Here is a 17558-nt window from a genome sequence, read left to right as displayed (position 1 = left end):
AGTTTCACTATCCAGTTTAACTGGTTGCGCTGCCTTCTCCCCTACTTTGCTGTCAGTGAATTCTCATAACCGAGATTCCCACTTTTAAACACTCCATCTGCTTTTTGGATTAATTTGCTTTGCAACTTAATCTGATTTTGCATTTAGACCCATGTCTATTCCTAACATACAACAAAAACCTATTTTTTTGTTGCTGAATTTCAATAGTAAAAAAAGAAAAGCTTATAATATAAGTGAATAACATTCATTAATTTTCCTTTCACTTTTCCTCCTGGGGATCCCAAGATATTCAAAAGCCAACTGTGAGATATAATCTCTCCACTGTGTCCTGGGTCTGCCCCAGTGTGACGTATCTCTACCGGAAGCCGACCAGGGGGCATTCCAAACTACCTCAACTGGCTGTCCTTGATTCATTCCATCCTTGGGTGCATCCCTGTCCGTGAAAACCAGAAACAGGCGGAGACACAAGGCACACCATTAACAGGGTTCAACACCCACCATAAACGATTTTGACTTAATGCCAAGAATGTGGACACAACACTCACTGGCCTCATACAGAGGCAGTAACCCAGATCCCCTGTAGTCCTACATCCAAGGCTTGCACAGGAGTCTACCAACATTTTACTGCTCTTGTTCAGATCCGGGAAGCCATTCCTCCCAATCACACCTCTTCGAATATTCCCGACATTTCCAACATGAGCAGTGAAATCCCCCAGAGCACTATGGAGTCAGTAGGAGGTACCCTCTCAAGCACCTGCTCGACCTTCTCTCAGAAAGCTGAATAATCTAAACTGCTATTTGGTGCATGCACAAACAACAGTAATAGATTTCCTTCCTGAGGCTCAAATTCTCAAGTCTGCTGGGAAAATTTTCAACCTTTAGGGCCTCAGCTCGGGACTGATCCCCACACCCAGTCCTGTGGGAACTACGGAGTAGAAAAGAGACACCTCTGTACCTTACTGCATGTGATTGAAAAGCCAGTTATATCTAGTACATGCGTTCACTTTCACGCACCATCTCAGGCTCTTTTCTTACTGGCAAACTTTTCACTTTCCCAAAGCCAATTTCTGTTGCAGTTGTCTAGTCCATCTAAGAAAGATCATCACATGCCTGCTGCCCAACTAAGGGCAATAGCAGGTGCCATCTGCACAGGGATCACTCGCGAGACTTGTCGTTGTTTTTGTCAGGGCAGGAGAGAAGCTTTGTGCACTGTCGTGCTGGAACAGGTTTGGGCCTCTTAGTTCTAGTGAAGGAATCCTAAACTTAAAGCTACAGCATACAAAGACATTCTATACAATTGCATGCTTCCAACGTTGTGGCAATACTAGATTTGTGGAGAAACCACATATGGGTGTGAGTGTCAGGTTCCCACATACTTTTTGCCATATAGTGTATCTTGGAAGCTTATACCTGGTAACATGTTGGTTAATTGTTTTGGGGTTGTTGCCTCAGATGAGCCTCTAATTTTAGTTATGACATTGTAGACATAAAGTAGAGCCAGAATATAAAGAAAGTAACCTATCCAAGACTACTACACCTATCCAAACTACAAAAACCAAACATCAAAACCATAAATGCTTAACATTGTTTATTTCACTTTTTGGATTATCAAGTGGATAAAAGATTTTTAATGATTATGAGAATTAATTTCAGGACAGAGACATATTCCCAAAAGAAATAAAACCCTAAACAATAATATAAGTATGATTAAGACAATTTCTGTAGCTCATAAGAATATATCTGTGTGCTACATATCAGTTAAGGAAGCTTGAAGGAATGCATCAGTTAAAATATAACAGTTAAAGAAGATTCAGACGGGGTGATGCAAATAAGAGAAATAAGTGCGTGAAGAACCCGTTCCCTGTTGCTGAGCTTTATTCTATAGATGTCCATTCCCATTGCTGCAGCCATTTCTTGATACACCTGGTAAAGGTAGTTGAGGTGGAGAAAGAAAATTACTGAGCAGACAGAATAAGGGGCATTCTTGATATTTAAATATAAAGACATGATTACTAAAGAAAGGGCATGGTTTGATTTAGTACGGTAGCTACATGTGTGAGTCATTTAGAAAAACAGTTTAATAGGCACGCTCGTCTGTGAGTACTTTGTAACTGCATAATTTTATGTATTGTGCCTCTGCTTGTGATATTTTCATATAACAGTAAGGTCTGGAGTTTGTTATTCCACTTATACCACAGCAACTTGCTCACGATTACAGTATTCAATTTATTAATTGTACATTTTCATGGTTTATTGTTGTGGAGCGGCCAAAAGACAAGTTAGTTCCTGTTCACACTTACGTTATAGCTGCGATAAATGTCTCCGAACAAATGATTAGAAGAACGACTTTGTTAAAAGTCATAAAACACATTTTATGTCCGTTTATTAGTCTTAGATTGTGTGGTGCGTCTGCCGTAAGTCCCTGTGAATGAGCCGTTACTATAGAAACGATCACCTATTAGAACAAGCACATTCATATACGCCTGTCGTACATGTTACAGCCAGAACTACCTGTGCTGTTAGAGGAACATAAACACATTCTGACCAATCAGATTTGAGCATTCAACCACGCTGTGGTATAAATAAAAATAAGTGTTTCTTGGGGCATCGTGGAAGGGTTCATAGCCTTATTTCATCAAGATACAGATATTTTTACAGCACAAATATACACAAATATCTATAACAAAGATATTGATCAATATATTTAAAAGTGCTTAATATTTTAAAAAATAATATTTATTTCCACATTTAAATACTTACATATTTAGTGTTGAATTACTCCTGTTGACAAGCTTCAGTACTTTATTGCATTGAGTATCATGTACCTTAGGCAATCACATATTAATGCTTTGATTTCAGGAGGGAGGTTTTGGTAGTGCGTGATTATACCAGATGAAGCACACATCAACGCCACTACACCCAGGACTCCAAACAGCATGACAAATGAAAATAAACAGATTTTTTTTTTAAACAGTCAGTTATAAGTTATTATATATATATATATATATATATATATATATATATATATATATATATATATATATATATATATATAACAAAACACACATTCACACCATACCTGGTATCACATAACGTTTATTATTTTGAATTATTTCCTGCAACCTGCTCAGCATTTCCATGCCTTCTCCGGCGTTTGCATTCATGGTCAGGCCTGTTTATAAAAGACAACACATTTTAATAAAGTGAAGTCAAATTCAGTCAAGCTAAAAATACACTATTAAGTGCAATACTTTGAGATTCTGAGCTATTCATCTTATTGCACCTTACATAATTTCTGTAGTATCCTACCCTGTTATCTACTATTGTAATCACAAATCCTGTCACTATGAGGAATATTGGCAGTTATTTCATGGCTAGTAGAGTACTTCATGGGTTTTTAAATGCATCTGTAACAAACCACACTCTGGAGGACAGATAAGACCCATGCAGTGCAGAGAAACTTTATTTTAAAATGAAAGCAAACTTAGTTCAAACAGCCCAATAATGAGCAGTGAGGCAGGCAACGTTCAAATCAGGCATGTAATAACCAAAATAAAGTAATAATCCAAGAAGTAGTTTTTATAAACAATCAAAGGGTATATAGTAGTGGACAAGGCTCAGAACTTAATATTTGGCAAGACTTTGTAAAAGTCACAATGACAAAAAATTCCATGCCATGGATACACAAGACAAATACATTGCTTCTGCAGTTACAAATAAACTAAAGGAACTAGTGTTAAGTTAATAGTGAACAAGTTAAATAAAAATAAATAGTGAAAAAGCTTCCCTTGAAGAGACTTACAGAGGATATTAGATGTTAAATGTCCTTAATGAAACAAAAGACACAGACTGAAAGAAAGGACACTTTAGCTGTTTATTAAGACAAAAATACAATTAAAGTAACAGATAAAGGAGACCAAGACAATTAAACCAAGGCAGGAGCTTAAAATAATATGAATAGAATCAGGGAGTAAAGAAACACAGCGAACCCGAAAGGGAGCTCCCAACAGAAATGACAAAAACAGGATATGTATATATGGTGTTAGTATCCTGGTGAGGCGGGGCTCTGGGTTTGCTCTGGGTTTGCTCTGACGAGGGTGTTGTGTGAGCTGTGTAAGTTGGCTTGCTGAATGGACTGGACATGTTACACTTACATTTAAATGCTTTGTCTTATGCGCTAGTCAATAATGTCCATACACACACATACACACACACACACACACACACACACATATATATATATATATATATATATATATATATATATATATATATATATATATATATATGTGTGTGTGTGTGTGTGTGTGTGTGTGTGTGTGTGTGTGTAACATCTTAATGACACTAAGAATATGTAACTTTAGGATTGTTACCAAAGTTTGATTTAAAAGCCAATTAACCATCCAAACAGATAAATCCTAAACCATAATTCAAATTGTGTTAAATAAGCACATTTTATTTTATATAGCCTAATGTTACGAGTAGAAGGGGCAGAGTAAGAGCTTTTACTACCATTTGCTTCCACAAGATATATTACAATATCAACAATGGCCCGCCAAATATTTGGACACTTAATCCACGCTTACAGCATGCTCTTGTTTTTTCCAGGGAACACAACCAGGGATTACTCTGACATCAGCAAATACAAACTTCAGCATTACTGACAACACGGATAATCACCATGGAGCAAGTTATTGAAACAACAGCAGCTAAATTTGCACTTATTTTATTTTTTTGATGGTTGCATCGTTGATTGATTCAATTATAATGTTAATTTTTTAAACATCCATGAATTGAGTGAATGGTATTTGTACACCTAGCCTACTTCTGCTCCAGGTTATTGTCAGTGAATCCTCTGACTCACAACAATGAATCCCACTTTCAAACATCTCTCATTATCTCCTTATTGGTCAATTCATTGCTTTAAATTTATTGCTTTAGTAGAATTTATTTGTAAAGGAAATGATACTCACCTTGAAATGTCCTCTGTATAGTATCTGTTCAGTCTACAGGTCCTCTAACACAGTATGAACGATCTGATCTAGTCCAGGCATGTCAAATGGGTAGGGAAGGGGACTTCCTGAAGGGTGGAGAAAAATGAAGTTATCGAGCCAATTTCATTAAGTTACTACAACTTACATTTTGCTTTAAATCAGTTAATGCAGAAGTTGACATAATTATCAACATTATTACATCAACACAACTCATCAAAATAATGTTTACAACTTTAAATATTTAATTAAATCAATCAATTTGAATTTTTATCTTGCAACCACACATTCAATTAAGTTGCGGTAATATGTCCCCTGAATTACTTTTTAGAGTCCAGTATACGGAGAGAAAGATAATGACCACCATATACAGTGGCAAGAAAAAGTCTGTGAACCTTTTGGAATTTCATGTTTTTCTGCATAAATTTGTCATAAAATGTGATCTGATCTTCATCTAAGTCAGGGGTATTGACAAATATAATGTGCCTAAAATAATAATACAAAAAAAATTCTGATCTTTCATGTCTTTATTGAGAACAACCAAAAAAAACCTCATAGTGCTTGTGGAAAAAGTATGTGAACCCTTGAGTTAATGACCTCAAAAAAGCTAATTGGAGTTAGGTTTTAGCACACCTGGAGTCTGGTTAAGAAAATGAGTTTGGAGGTGTGGACTACAGCTACTTTGACTGATAAAAACCCCTCAAACTTTTGGAGCTTGCTTTGCAGAAGAAGCACACGCTTATGTGAGCCATGCCTCGCCAAAAAGAGCTTTCAGAGGATCTACGATCAAGAATTGTTGATTCACATAAAGTTGGCAAGGGTTACAAAGTGATTTCAAAGACTTTAGAAATTCACCAGTCTACAGTTAGGCAAACATTCCACAAATGGAGACACTTTGGTACTGTTGCTACTCTACCAATAATTGGGCACCCAGTCAAAATGACACCAAGAGCACATCGAAGACTCATCAACGAGGTAAAGAAACAACCCCGAATGACAGCCAAAGATTTGAAGGCATCATTGGAACTGGCTAACATCTCTGTTCAGGAGTCTACAATACGCAAAACATTGAACACGCAGGGTATCTATGGCAGGACACCACAAAGGAAGCCACTGCTTACTAAAAAGAACATTGCTGCACGCCTGAAGTCTGCAAAAGAGCACACTGACACTCCATAGCGGTATGGGCAAAATGTTTTGTGGACTGATGAAACTAACATTGAACTATTTGGAAAAACCCCACAGCACTACATCTGGTGTAGAAAGGGCACGGCATTGCATCATGAAAACATCATCCCAACCGTAAAGTATGGAGGAGGAAACATCATGATTTGGGCCTGCTTTGCTGCATCAGGGCCTGGCCAGCTTGCAATCATTGAGGGGAAGATGAAATCCCAAGTATATCAGACAATTCTTCAGGATAATGTGAGAATGTCTGTACATCAGGTGAAACCGTGTAGAAGTTGGGTGATGCAACAAGACAACGACCCGAAACACCGGCGCAAGTCCACAACAGAATGGCTTCTGAAAAACAAAATCCGCCTTTTGGAGTGGCCAAGTCAGAGTCCAGACCTCAACCCAGTAGAGATGCTATGGAATGACTTGAAGAGAGCCATACACATGAGACGTCCAAAGAATAAAATTCCTCCTGAACCATGTGCAGGTCTGATCCACAGCTACAGGAAGCGCCTGGTTGAGGTTATTGCTGCCAAGCTGGGTCAACCAGTTATTAATTCTAGGGGTTCACTTACTTTTTCCACTGCCATTTTGAATTTTGAATGAGTGTGTTCAATAAAGACATGAGGGATCAGAATTTATTTGGTGTTATTATTTTAGGCACATTATATTTGTCAATACCCCTGACTTAGATGAAGATCAGATCACATTTTATGACAAATTTATGCAGAAAACCATAAAATTCCAGAAGGTTCTCATACTTTTTCTTGCCACTGTAATCTAAAAATATGTGTGACTGCAATCAACATACAAATCAATTAACATATTTTTGTTAAGCACAGAACCTAATCAGGTGGCTGAATCCTACTATTATTGAATATACAATTATATTAGTCAGATATATGCAACCATGATGACTCTCTGTGGATTTCTGTTAAAGTTTCATCCAGTCTATTCTCTAATGTACATTATGTCACACTTTCAACATTTTCATTTCACCCCACCTTTTAAATATTTTAGATTACATTTTTTGCATTTTATATGACAAAATATTTTTGAAAAAAATATTTATTTAACACATTCAATATAACACAAATCTCGTAGTGCAAGGTGCGGCTCCAAGTTTAATATTAAGTATTCACATAACCTAACCCTAAGTGTCCTCTTCTGTTTCCTGCCTCGTATCCAGTGTTCAAGTTTAAAGCCAGCTTTGCCTAGACCGCGTTTCCTTGTTTATTGCGTTGAGTATTTGAATAAAGACTTTGATCTGTTCCTGCTCCCGCTTCTAGTCCCGTTTCGTGACGTACAGAGTTGAATTAATTCCTGTTGACAAGCTTCAGTACTTTATTGCATTGTTTCTCTGAGTATCATGTACCTTAGGCAATCACATATTATTGCTTTGATTTCAGGAGTGAGGTTTTGGTAGCGCGCTATTATACCAGATGAAGCACACATCAACGCCACTACAGCCACTAAATTATTATTATTATTATTATTATTATTATTATTATTATTATTATTATTATTATTATTATTATTATTTTACAGCTATGACACTATAAACACAGTAATAAAATATATTATCTTGTGGTTTTATAAATAAATTCTATATGCAGTAATTATTCATTGCAGTGGAAATACCAGGATGTAACCCATCTGTTTTTTGAACGCACAATTCTCAGGGTGCGTGTCAATAATTCAATACTGCAATAAAAATAAAAATAAAAATAATGCATTATATATATAATATATATATAATAAATATATAATGCAAATATATAATGCATTATATATTTATAATATATATATATATATATATATATATATATATATATATATATATATATATATATATATATATATATATATATATAATAAATGGTAAAACCAAGCTGATATACTCCTGAAACTATTCTAGGAAGTAGGTGCAGTGTAATTCTGTAATAATGGTCCTTCATCAGCCCAGAGTGCTTCTGAGGGTCTGGTGAAATCTCACAATGGCTATGCTTACACAGCTAGCAAAGAACTTTTATCTGAAATGTAGGAGTAGATGTTGCATCATTGATTGATTCAATTATGTTTTTTAAACATCCATGAATTGAGTGAATGGTATTTGTACACCTAGACTACTTCTGCCCCAGGTTATGAACGCCATATCTAAAAATATGTGTGACTGCAGTCAACATACAAAACAATTAACATATTTCTGTCAAGCACAGAACCTAATCAGGTGGCTGAATCCTATTTTTATTGAATATACAATTATATTAGCCAGATACATACAACCATGATGACTCTCTGTGGATTTCTGTTAAATTAAAGTTGCATCCAGTCTATTCTCTAATGTACATTATATCACACTTTCAACATTTTCATTTCACCCCACCTTTTAAATATTTTTAGATTAAATTTATTACATTTTATATGACAAAATTATTTTTGAAAAAAGATCTTTTTTAAAAAAAATCTTTTTAATCACATTCAATATAAAAGAATCATTGTGTCAAAAATCTCGTAGTGCAGGGTGCGGCTCCAAGTATAATGAACACTAGAGGTGTGCCATTTTGTTTCGGTTTCATGCCTTTGTGCTTTTGTTTACTTTGGAATGTGCTTTAGCATTAATAGCTACCGATTGTGCTGTCAAATGACTGTCATAAAGGTCACATCATTTCTATTTATATCCTAGCGATAATGATGACAAGGGAGCCTGAAAGCCCCAAGCACATTGTATATGTATACACACATATACCGTGCAGTGTGTAATTTACAGTATATTACAGTATATGATTTTAATGTACAGTTATGAAAATGAAGGATTTGTAATTAAGATAAAAATGTTGGTAATTAGATGTAACCATAGACTGCCATATTTTTGCACAGGATCAGATACACATGAAAAGAAAGGGAGAGATATTGGAGTTCTTTTTAAAGAAGCATAAACAGGCAGATATGGGTGTGTGAGTGTGTATGTGATTGTGCCCTGCGATGGACTGGCACCCTGTCCAGGGTGTACCCCGCCTTGTGCCCGATGCTCCCTGGGATAGGCTCCAGGTTCCCCGTGACCCTGAAAAGGAGTAAGCGGTAGAAGATGGATGGATGGATGGATAACAGGCAGATCAGGTGCAAACAGCCCTGTCTGCTTGATGCCTGCTGTATCTAATCGCAGTGTGTGTTGTTTTTTTTATTTTTATTTTTTATAAATAAACTCAGCAGTTCATGTAACAGACACATGCTACTGTTTCTTATCTCCTCGGTGCTAAAGCTTTATTTTCTGAAAACATTTAAGATGTTCAACACTTATAGACACAGAGCGACCCAATTCTGTGTTATTACAGTCAATACCAGAAATCTTTTGTCCCCATGAGGAAAACAGCTTATAAATCATATTCAATTGTACATATAAATTGAATTCATGACACAGGGGCAGATATCAGATATATATTTCATCTAGGATTATTTATAAAAGTGGCCCAGGTCCATAACAAATGATCAGATTTTTGTGTCTACACAGTCATGAAAAAAACGCTCTGTGTCACATTAAAGCAAAAAAAAAAAAAAAAGATAAAAAAAAGAAAAAAGGATTTGTCAGTTCAACATGGTAATGTGAACATAGGCAGAATGTTTGCGTATGTATTCACATAAAAGGCATACATACAGTAACAGACAATATTTGAGTCTGATAACAAACCTACAAAGGTTGTCTCAGTGATATTGTGATTTATTGTCTACATGAATAATTATTCAAGAAGGAAATAGGTAGTTGTGACAAAAGAGAAAAGATTTCAGTGTTGAATCAGCAATTTATTTCTGTAAAACTGTAGGTGTTCACAATTTATGTTTATGTTTATTTTCAATCATAGCATATAGCCCAGCTATAATAACTTATACAAGATGGAGGGCAAGTCTAAAGAAAACCCTATTTTAATTTTGCATTACATAATCAAAATCAAAACAAAGTGTTCTAGTACTTAATGAGGGACACGTAAATTAAAGTTGCATCCAGTCTATTTCTCTAATGTACAGTATGTCACACTTTCAACATTTTCTTTTGACTCACCATATAAATATTTTTATATTACATTATATATGTACAAAATATATTACCTCCAGGGTTGGGGTTCGATTCCCACCGTGGCCCTGTGTGTGCGGAGCTTGCATGTTCTCCCCGTGCTGTGGGGGTTTCCTCCAGGTACTCCGGTTTCCTCCCCCAGTCCAAAGACATGCATGGTAGGCTGAGTGGCATATGCAAAATTGTCCGTAGTGTGTTAATGCGTGTGTGAATGTGTATGTGATTGTGCCATGTGATGGATTGGCACCCTGTCCAGGGTGTACTGTGTACTGCCCTGTGCCCCATGCTTCCTGGGATAGGCTCCAGGTTCCCTGTGACCCTGAAGAAAATGAATAATGCAATATTAACTTTCTAGTAACTACTATTAACTAACTAGAAACTCTGATTAACGAATTAGTGAGTAATAGCACACAAATGAATCCGGTAGTTCACTATTATCTAATCAATAACTACTCTTTCTTTCATGCCTCCCAGATAACTACTAAGAAACTATTAATAACTATTATTTCTTTCACGCAGAATGTTTGTGTATGTATTCACATAAAAGGAATAAATACAGTGATAGACAATATTTGAGTCTGATAACAAACCTGCAAAGGTCCCTCTCTACTGGCACATACCCTACCTCATTTAAGCAGGCCCGGGTTACCCCATTGCTTAAAAACCATCACTTAACCCTGCTGTGGTTGACAACTACAGACCTGTTTCCCTCCTCCCTTTTCTTTCCAAAATCCTTGAAAGAACCCTTTTTAATCAACTCTCCAATTTTCTCACACAGAACAACCTAATGGACACCAAGCAATCAGGCTTCAAAAGCAATCACTCCACAGAGACTGCTCTGCTTTCCATCACTGAAGCCTTACGACTTGCAAGAGCAACCTCTAGATCATCTGTCCTCATCCTACTCGATCTCTCTGCTGCTTTCGACACTGTGAATCATCAGATCCTCCTGTCAACTCTCTCCAGCCTGGGCATCACCAGAATGGTTCTGCGCTGGGTGGAATCCTATCTCTCAGACAGATCCTTCAAGGTATCATGGAGGGGAGGTATTTCTGAAACTCGGCAACTCACAACTGACGTTCCACAGGGGTCAGTTCTGGGTCCACTGCTCTTTTCTATCTACACTACATCTCAAGGGTAGGTGATTGAGTCTCATGGCTTCTCATATCATTGCTATGCTGATGATACCCAGCTCTATTTGTTCTTCCAGACTGACGATCCATCCGTCTCTGCACGATTCTCTGCTTGCCTGTCGAACATCTCGGTCTGGATGAGGGAACACCACCTTAAGCTCAAACTAGCAAAATCTGAGCTTCTCGTCATCCCAGCCTGTCCCTCAATCAACCACAACCTCACTGTACAGCTCGGCTCAACCACACTCAAGCCAACCAGAATGGCCAGGAACCTTGGGGTGATTCTCAATGACAGCTTGACCTTCGCAGACCACATTTCAACACCTGCATAATCCTGTAGATTCATTCTGTACAGCATCAAGAAAATCAGACCCTACCTCACCGAACAGGCTACATAGCTAATAGTCCAGCCTCTTGTCATACCAAAACTGGACTATTGCAATGCACTACTCTCGGGCCTCCTGGCCAGCTCCATCAAACCCCTTCAAATGATTCAGAAAGCAACAGCACACCTCATCTTCCACCAGCCCAAGAAAACCATGTCACACCCCTCTTCATCTCCCTCCACTGGCTTCCTGTAGCTGCCCGCATCAAATTCAAGACCTTGATGCTCACCTACAAGACCTTGTCTGGAACAGCACCCTCCTACCCCAACTCTCTCCTGAAGGCTTACGTTCCCTCACGCAATCTGTGATCAATGAACGACCGACGCTTAGTAGTGCCTACTCAAGGTCCCTTTCAAGAACCTTCAAACAATGTTCCTCAGTGGTGGAATGAACTTCCAACCTCAATCCGGACCACAGAATCTGTCACCATCTTCAAAAAACAGCTAAAGACCCACCTCTTCCGTGAACACCTAACGAACCTATAAAAAATAATTTAAAAAAAAAAAAAACAACAACAACAAAAAAAACCACCTTACTCTGGCTCTTACACCTCGACTCTGCGCACTTTGCTTCTTCTGGAACTCAATTAATGGATCTTGTCTGGTAGCACTACTTGTATTGTTCTCTGCTTGATATATCGCTTTGCTTGTATTTTTCTCATTTGTAAGTCACTTTGGATAAAAGTGTCCGCTAAATGAATAAATGTAATGTAAATGTAAACATAACATTGTTTCTTTGTTTGAACAAAAGTTTGTATAACCAGAATACTACCTTCACATGACCACTTCTAGTCATGATTTGTTTTTCAACAGGAAGTGTCTCACTTCTTCTGCAGACACAATTGTCTCCATTGTTCAACTTGAGTTTGTTCATTTTGAGGTTGTGAACTCACACTTTCCTTCTCAAGATCAGGAATCTCTGACTCCATGAACAATGGTGCATATCTCATGTGTTTCACATTTCTCTTCATCAATCAAAGAACCATTCTCTGTATTTACAAGTTCAAATGAGTTATCTGAAATATGTCTTGCTCAAAAGCACATACTTGGAATCTTTGAACTTTGCATCCAATTTTCCTTGTTCTATGTTTTCAACATATACAACATACTCCCACATTGAAGAAATGATCTTTTGCTCTGTCTGTTTTGCCAGCATAGTCTTTCATTTTCTCTTTGTACACTTGGTGATGTTTCTTTACATCCGGTGTACTCATTTCTTTTGAAATCCCACACTTTTGGAAGCTCCTCCTTCCATCATTTATTTTCACACCTGCTTGTGAAGGCATTCACAAATGCCTTCTTGAGATATAGATGGAATTTTCCCATTACTCTTTGGATAATAAGGTGAAACATGTATGTGCAAAAGGTTGTTGAGCTTCACAAAACGGTAAGTGTCTATAAGAAAATAGCACAAGTGTTACGAAACAGAGGGATAGACAGGAAGTAAGTGCAGGAGCACTGTCTTTATTAATAAATCAATGAAACAAACAAGCAAACACGGGAACGCGGTCTATACGGAGTTAGCAAGAAAACATGAGACTAGAGTCGAGGCAGGAAACAGGACATGAAAACAAAGACCGCTTTGCATGCGAAACGTAGCCGCTACACCGTTAAGACTGATGCTTCTCACACAGGTATCTCAACTACAAATAATATCGCGCCCCGTCGCATAGACCCGAGGGGTTTAAATACCCAACATAATTAATCTAAACCAAAGACACCTGGGTTAAATCAAGGACATCCTCAAACAGAAACTAGAACTCGGGGAGAAAGCGAATGAAAACAAAACAAAGTCATGTGACCAGTCAGGAGCCGTGCCACAGTGCCCTCTGCTGGCTGTGGCGTAACAACAAGCATTGAAAATGCCCATTTCCACCATTAGGGCAATAATTAAGACGTTCCAGTCGACTGGAAATGTTATGAATCAACCTGGAATTGGACGTGTGTCTATATCGTCTCAACGCACTGTGAAGAGGACGGTTCGAGTGGACAAAAAATCTCCAAGGATCACAACTGGAGAAGTTAGATGCGTCTTGGGGTCAGAAAGTCTCCAAAACTACAATCCAAAATCACCTACCTCACCACAAGTTGTTTGGAAGGGTCTCGAGAAAAAAGCCTCTACTCTCATCCAAAAACAAACTCGAGCGTCTTCAGTGTGCCAGACACTACTGGAACTTCAAATGGGATCGGGTTCTATGGTCAGATGAAACCAAAATAGAGCTTTTTGGTAATAAACACCAGAGGTGGTTTTGGTGCACACAGAGAGGTAGCCATATGGAAAAGTACCTCATGCCCACGTATAAATATGGAGGTGGATCTTTAATGTTTTGGGGATGTTTTTCTGCCAGAGGACCTGGACATTTTGTTAGGATACATTGCTTCATTGACTCAAATATATCAAATATCAGCAAATATTAAATGAAAACCTGACTGCCTCTGCCAGAAAGCTTCAAATAGGCCGTGGTAGGATCTTCCAGCAGGACAATGATCCAAAACATACATCAAAATCAACACAAAAATGGTTTACTGACCAAAAAATCAAGGTCCTGCCATGACCATCCAAGTCCCCTGACCTGAACCCCATAGAAAACCTGTGGGGTGAACTGAAGAGGAGAGTCCACCAGCATGGACCTCGAAATCTGAAGGATCTGGAGAGGTTCTGTAAGGGAGTTTTTCCTTGCCACAGTTGCCTCTGGCTTGCTCATTACGGATAAATTTAAATTTAAATGTAAAATTTATATCCAAATTTCTGCAAATTTCCTGTGTGGCCATTGTTAACGATTCAATCAAGGGAAAAAGAAAGTACACCCTCATTCAATTATACAACCCCAATTCTGAAAAAGTTGGGACAGTAGGGAAAATGCAAACAAACAAACAAACAAAAAAAAGAGTCATTTAAAAATTCAGTTCACCGTGTACTATATTGAAAACACATTATTAACAAATTACTTGATGTCTTACATTTTTAGAAGGTGAAATAAATCACATTAGAATAACAAGATTTGAAGAAAATCGATCAACAACATATTCTAATATTGTTTGAACTCAGTAGACTACGTAAAACTGAATATATACGCTATGGATTGGTGACCCTGGACAGGAATCAAACCCTGGTCATAGTGGTGATAACCCAACAACTTAACCAATGCTCAGCAAGCTCGGTTGGACTCACTTTCAGAGAAACTCGTGGAGACAGAAATGGGGGAATAAAACAGAATTATTATTATCATTTTTTTAAAACTTCAGACAGATTCACCAAAACGGCAGACAGAGTTAGAAAGAAAAATCCAACCATAAAAGAGATGAATGTAAAGTAATGAAGCAAAATTCACAAAGATCCAAAGAGTACAAAAATAACAAAATATTCCAAAAAGGCAAAAAACATAAAGGACCCCAAAAGTAAAAAAAAAAAAGGTAGGCAGCAAGAGATAAAGTAATGATGTTACACATGACACTGAAGCTTTGAGGCACGTATTGAATACAATCTCCAGTGAAGCCCCATATCGGGGCATGTATCGATTTAACACGTGATTGACGACAAACGAAGCCTCATTTTCTGTCCAATCACATGCATGATTTACTTTGCGTGTCAGAATGTTCAAACCCCCAGATCTTACTTTACGAGCCATCGTTTGTTCAGTCTGGTTGGTTGGTTTGTGAGGAGTACTGTACTTTCAAAGTTGGATAATCAATATGTCACATTTAAATCATTACTGATTATGTCACAAATTATTTGTTGTTTTGTTCTTTTCTTGATTAATTTTTGCACTTTTGGTTTAGTTTTGGTCATTTATACACTTTGGCATTGCAGTTTCTTTGTACACCGGCCTCCTCTGTACCATGTGAAAGAGTGTTCTCTAAGGCAGGGGAAGTACTGTCCAAGAGGAGAAATAGACTCATCCCCAACCCTGTGAAACAGCACTTATTCCTCAATAAAAATCATTAAAAACTTCTTTGTCACCTTTCTGTCATTCCCACAGTTACACAAGCACTATCAATGCCAAGTCTCATAAACACACTTAATACCCAGATAATCCCATCACACAGTGTCCTTATTCACATTTTACTGCCTCACTTTATATGAATGGATCGTTTTGTCCATGTCAAAATTAATGATTTTCATTCATACTTATTCAATTACCCAGTGATACAAGAAATATGAAAAATAATTTCAGGCAAAATACTTGCCACACGCAACTCTATTAGTCATATAATGTGTACATTATTCTTCTGTTACATCATATTGAATTATACTAGTTCATACTGGCATTTATTGGCACACTTTAATGGGTAAATGAATTGATCAAAGGGAGAAATCACACACACACACACGTTAGGCTTTTATTTGTGCACATAACACTGAAACTATCTATAGACTGTGTGGTGGCTGCTTCATCCAATGGAGTTTCTTCCACAGGCTTTTGACTGTATATTTTTTAATAACCACCAGATGGCGCTGCTTTCGACACTCTCGAAGCTTTGAATCTTTCCCCGGAACAGTCAGGGGAAAGCCTCAGTGCTTCGTGAGGCTTCATTTCCCAATCCCTAAGATAAATCAGTTAGCGAAAAAGGCAAAGACAGTGGCACTCACATGAGAAACACGAGGACTCGGCAATGAACAAGGAAAGAGAGGGAATAAATAATCTAGCAAATCAGGGACAGGTGAAAACCTTTACAAAGGTTAACAGGGCAAGTGAACAAAAAAGGAAAGCACAAAGGTAGAATGTCTCCATCTAGTGACCAAAGTCTACAGTGGCTTTAAAAAGTGTACAACCCTGTTAAAAGGGCAGGGTTTTTTTTTATGATGAAAAATCATGTCAGAACCTTTTCTACCTTTATTGTGAAATTTTATCCCATTAATTAAAGTGAAAAACAATAAGAATCATTTTAGGGGAAAAACACAAAAAACAAAAAAAGGACTGATGGTTGCATAAGTGTGCACACCCCTAAACTAATACCTAGTTGAAACACCTTTAGATTTTATCACAGCATTCAATCTTTTTGAGTAAGAGTCAGTCATTTTGGAGCATCTTGAATTAGCAATACAATATTATTCAATTCTTCCTTGTAAAAGTGTTCTAACTCCATCAGACTGGCTGGGCATCTCCTGTGCACAGCCCTCTTCAGGTCACCACACAGATCTTTGATTGGATTTAGGTCTGGACTCTGGCTGGGCCATTCCAAAACCTTGAACTTGTTTTGGTGAAGCCGTTCGTTTGTTGATCTGGAGGTTTGTTTCAGGTCGTTGTCATGCTGAAAGGTGAGATTCCTCTTCATCTTAAGTGTTTTAGTAGAAGCTTTAAGGTTTTGTGCCAACATTGATTAGTATTTGGAGCTATTCATGATTCTCCCCACCCTGATTAAAGCCCCAGTTCCAGCTGAAGAAAAACAGCCCTAAAGTACGATGCTGCCACCATCATGCTTCACCATGGGGATGGTGATCTTTTGGTGATGTGGTGTGTTTTTTTTTGTGCCAAACATATCTTTTGGTATTATGGCCAAAAAGTTCATCTTTGGTCTCATCAGACCAGAACATATTATTCCACATGGTTTTGGGAGAAAGTATTTTTCATTTATTTTTTGCTTAAAAAAGGCTTCTGTTTTGCCACCGTACCCCATCGCTCAGAGATAGGAAGAATTCGGGAGATTGTTGTCACATGTATGGAGCAACCACTTGCCAGAAATTGCTGCAATCATTTTAATGTTACTCATGGCAGCCTCCCTGACCAGTTTTCTCCTGATCAATCTGATCAGTTTTACTGAGACAAACTGTTTTTAGTAGTGTCACTGTCGTGCCATATTTT

At 37.6% G+C, this 17558-nt stretch overlaps 1 long non-coding RNA gene across 2 annotated transcripts; it reads right to left on the bottom strand.

Annotated features, from left to right (window-relative positions):
• Positions 1-1472: 1472 nt before the first annotated feature.
• LOC128612967 (uncharacterized) lies at positions 1473-5257 on the bottom strand. Of its 2 annotated transcripts, none has more exons than XR_008386818.1 (4): positions 4974-5257; positions 3080-3172; positions 2761-2925; positions 1473-1923 (listed from the first exon to the last, which is right to left on the bottom strand). It is a non-coding gene; the product is annotated as an uncharacterized LOC128612967 (long non-coding RNA). The 2 variants fall into 2 exon arrangements; XR_008386819.1 differs by lacking the exon at positions 4974-5257 and adding an exon at positions 3803-4147.
• Between the last annotated feature and the right edge of the window lie 12301 nt (positions 5258-17558).

Source organism: Ictalurus furcatus, chromosome 9, assembly GCF_023375685.1.
Source record: "Ictalurus furcatus strain D&B chromosome 9, Billie_1.0, whole genome shotgun sequence".
Classification (NCBI taxonomy): Eukaryota; Metazoa; Chordata; class Actinopteri; order Siluriformes; family Ictaluridae; genus Ictalurus; species Ictalurus furcatus.
This window is presented reverse-complemented; position numbering and strand designations above follow the sequence as displayed.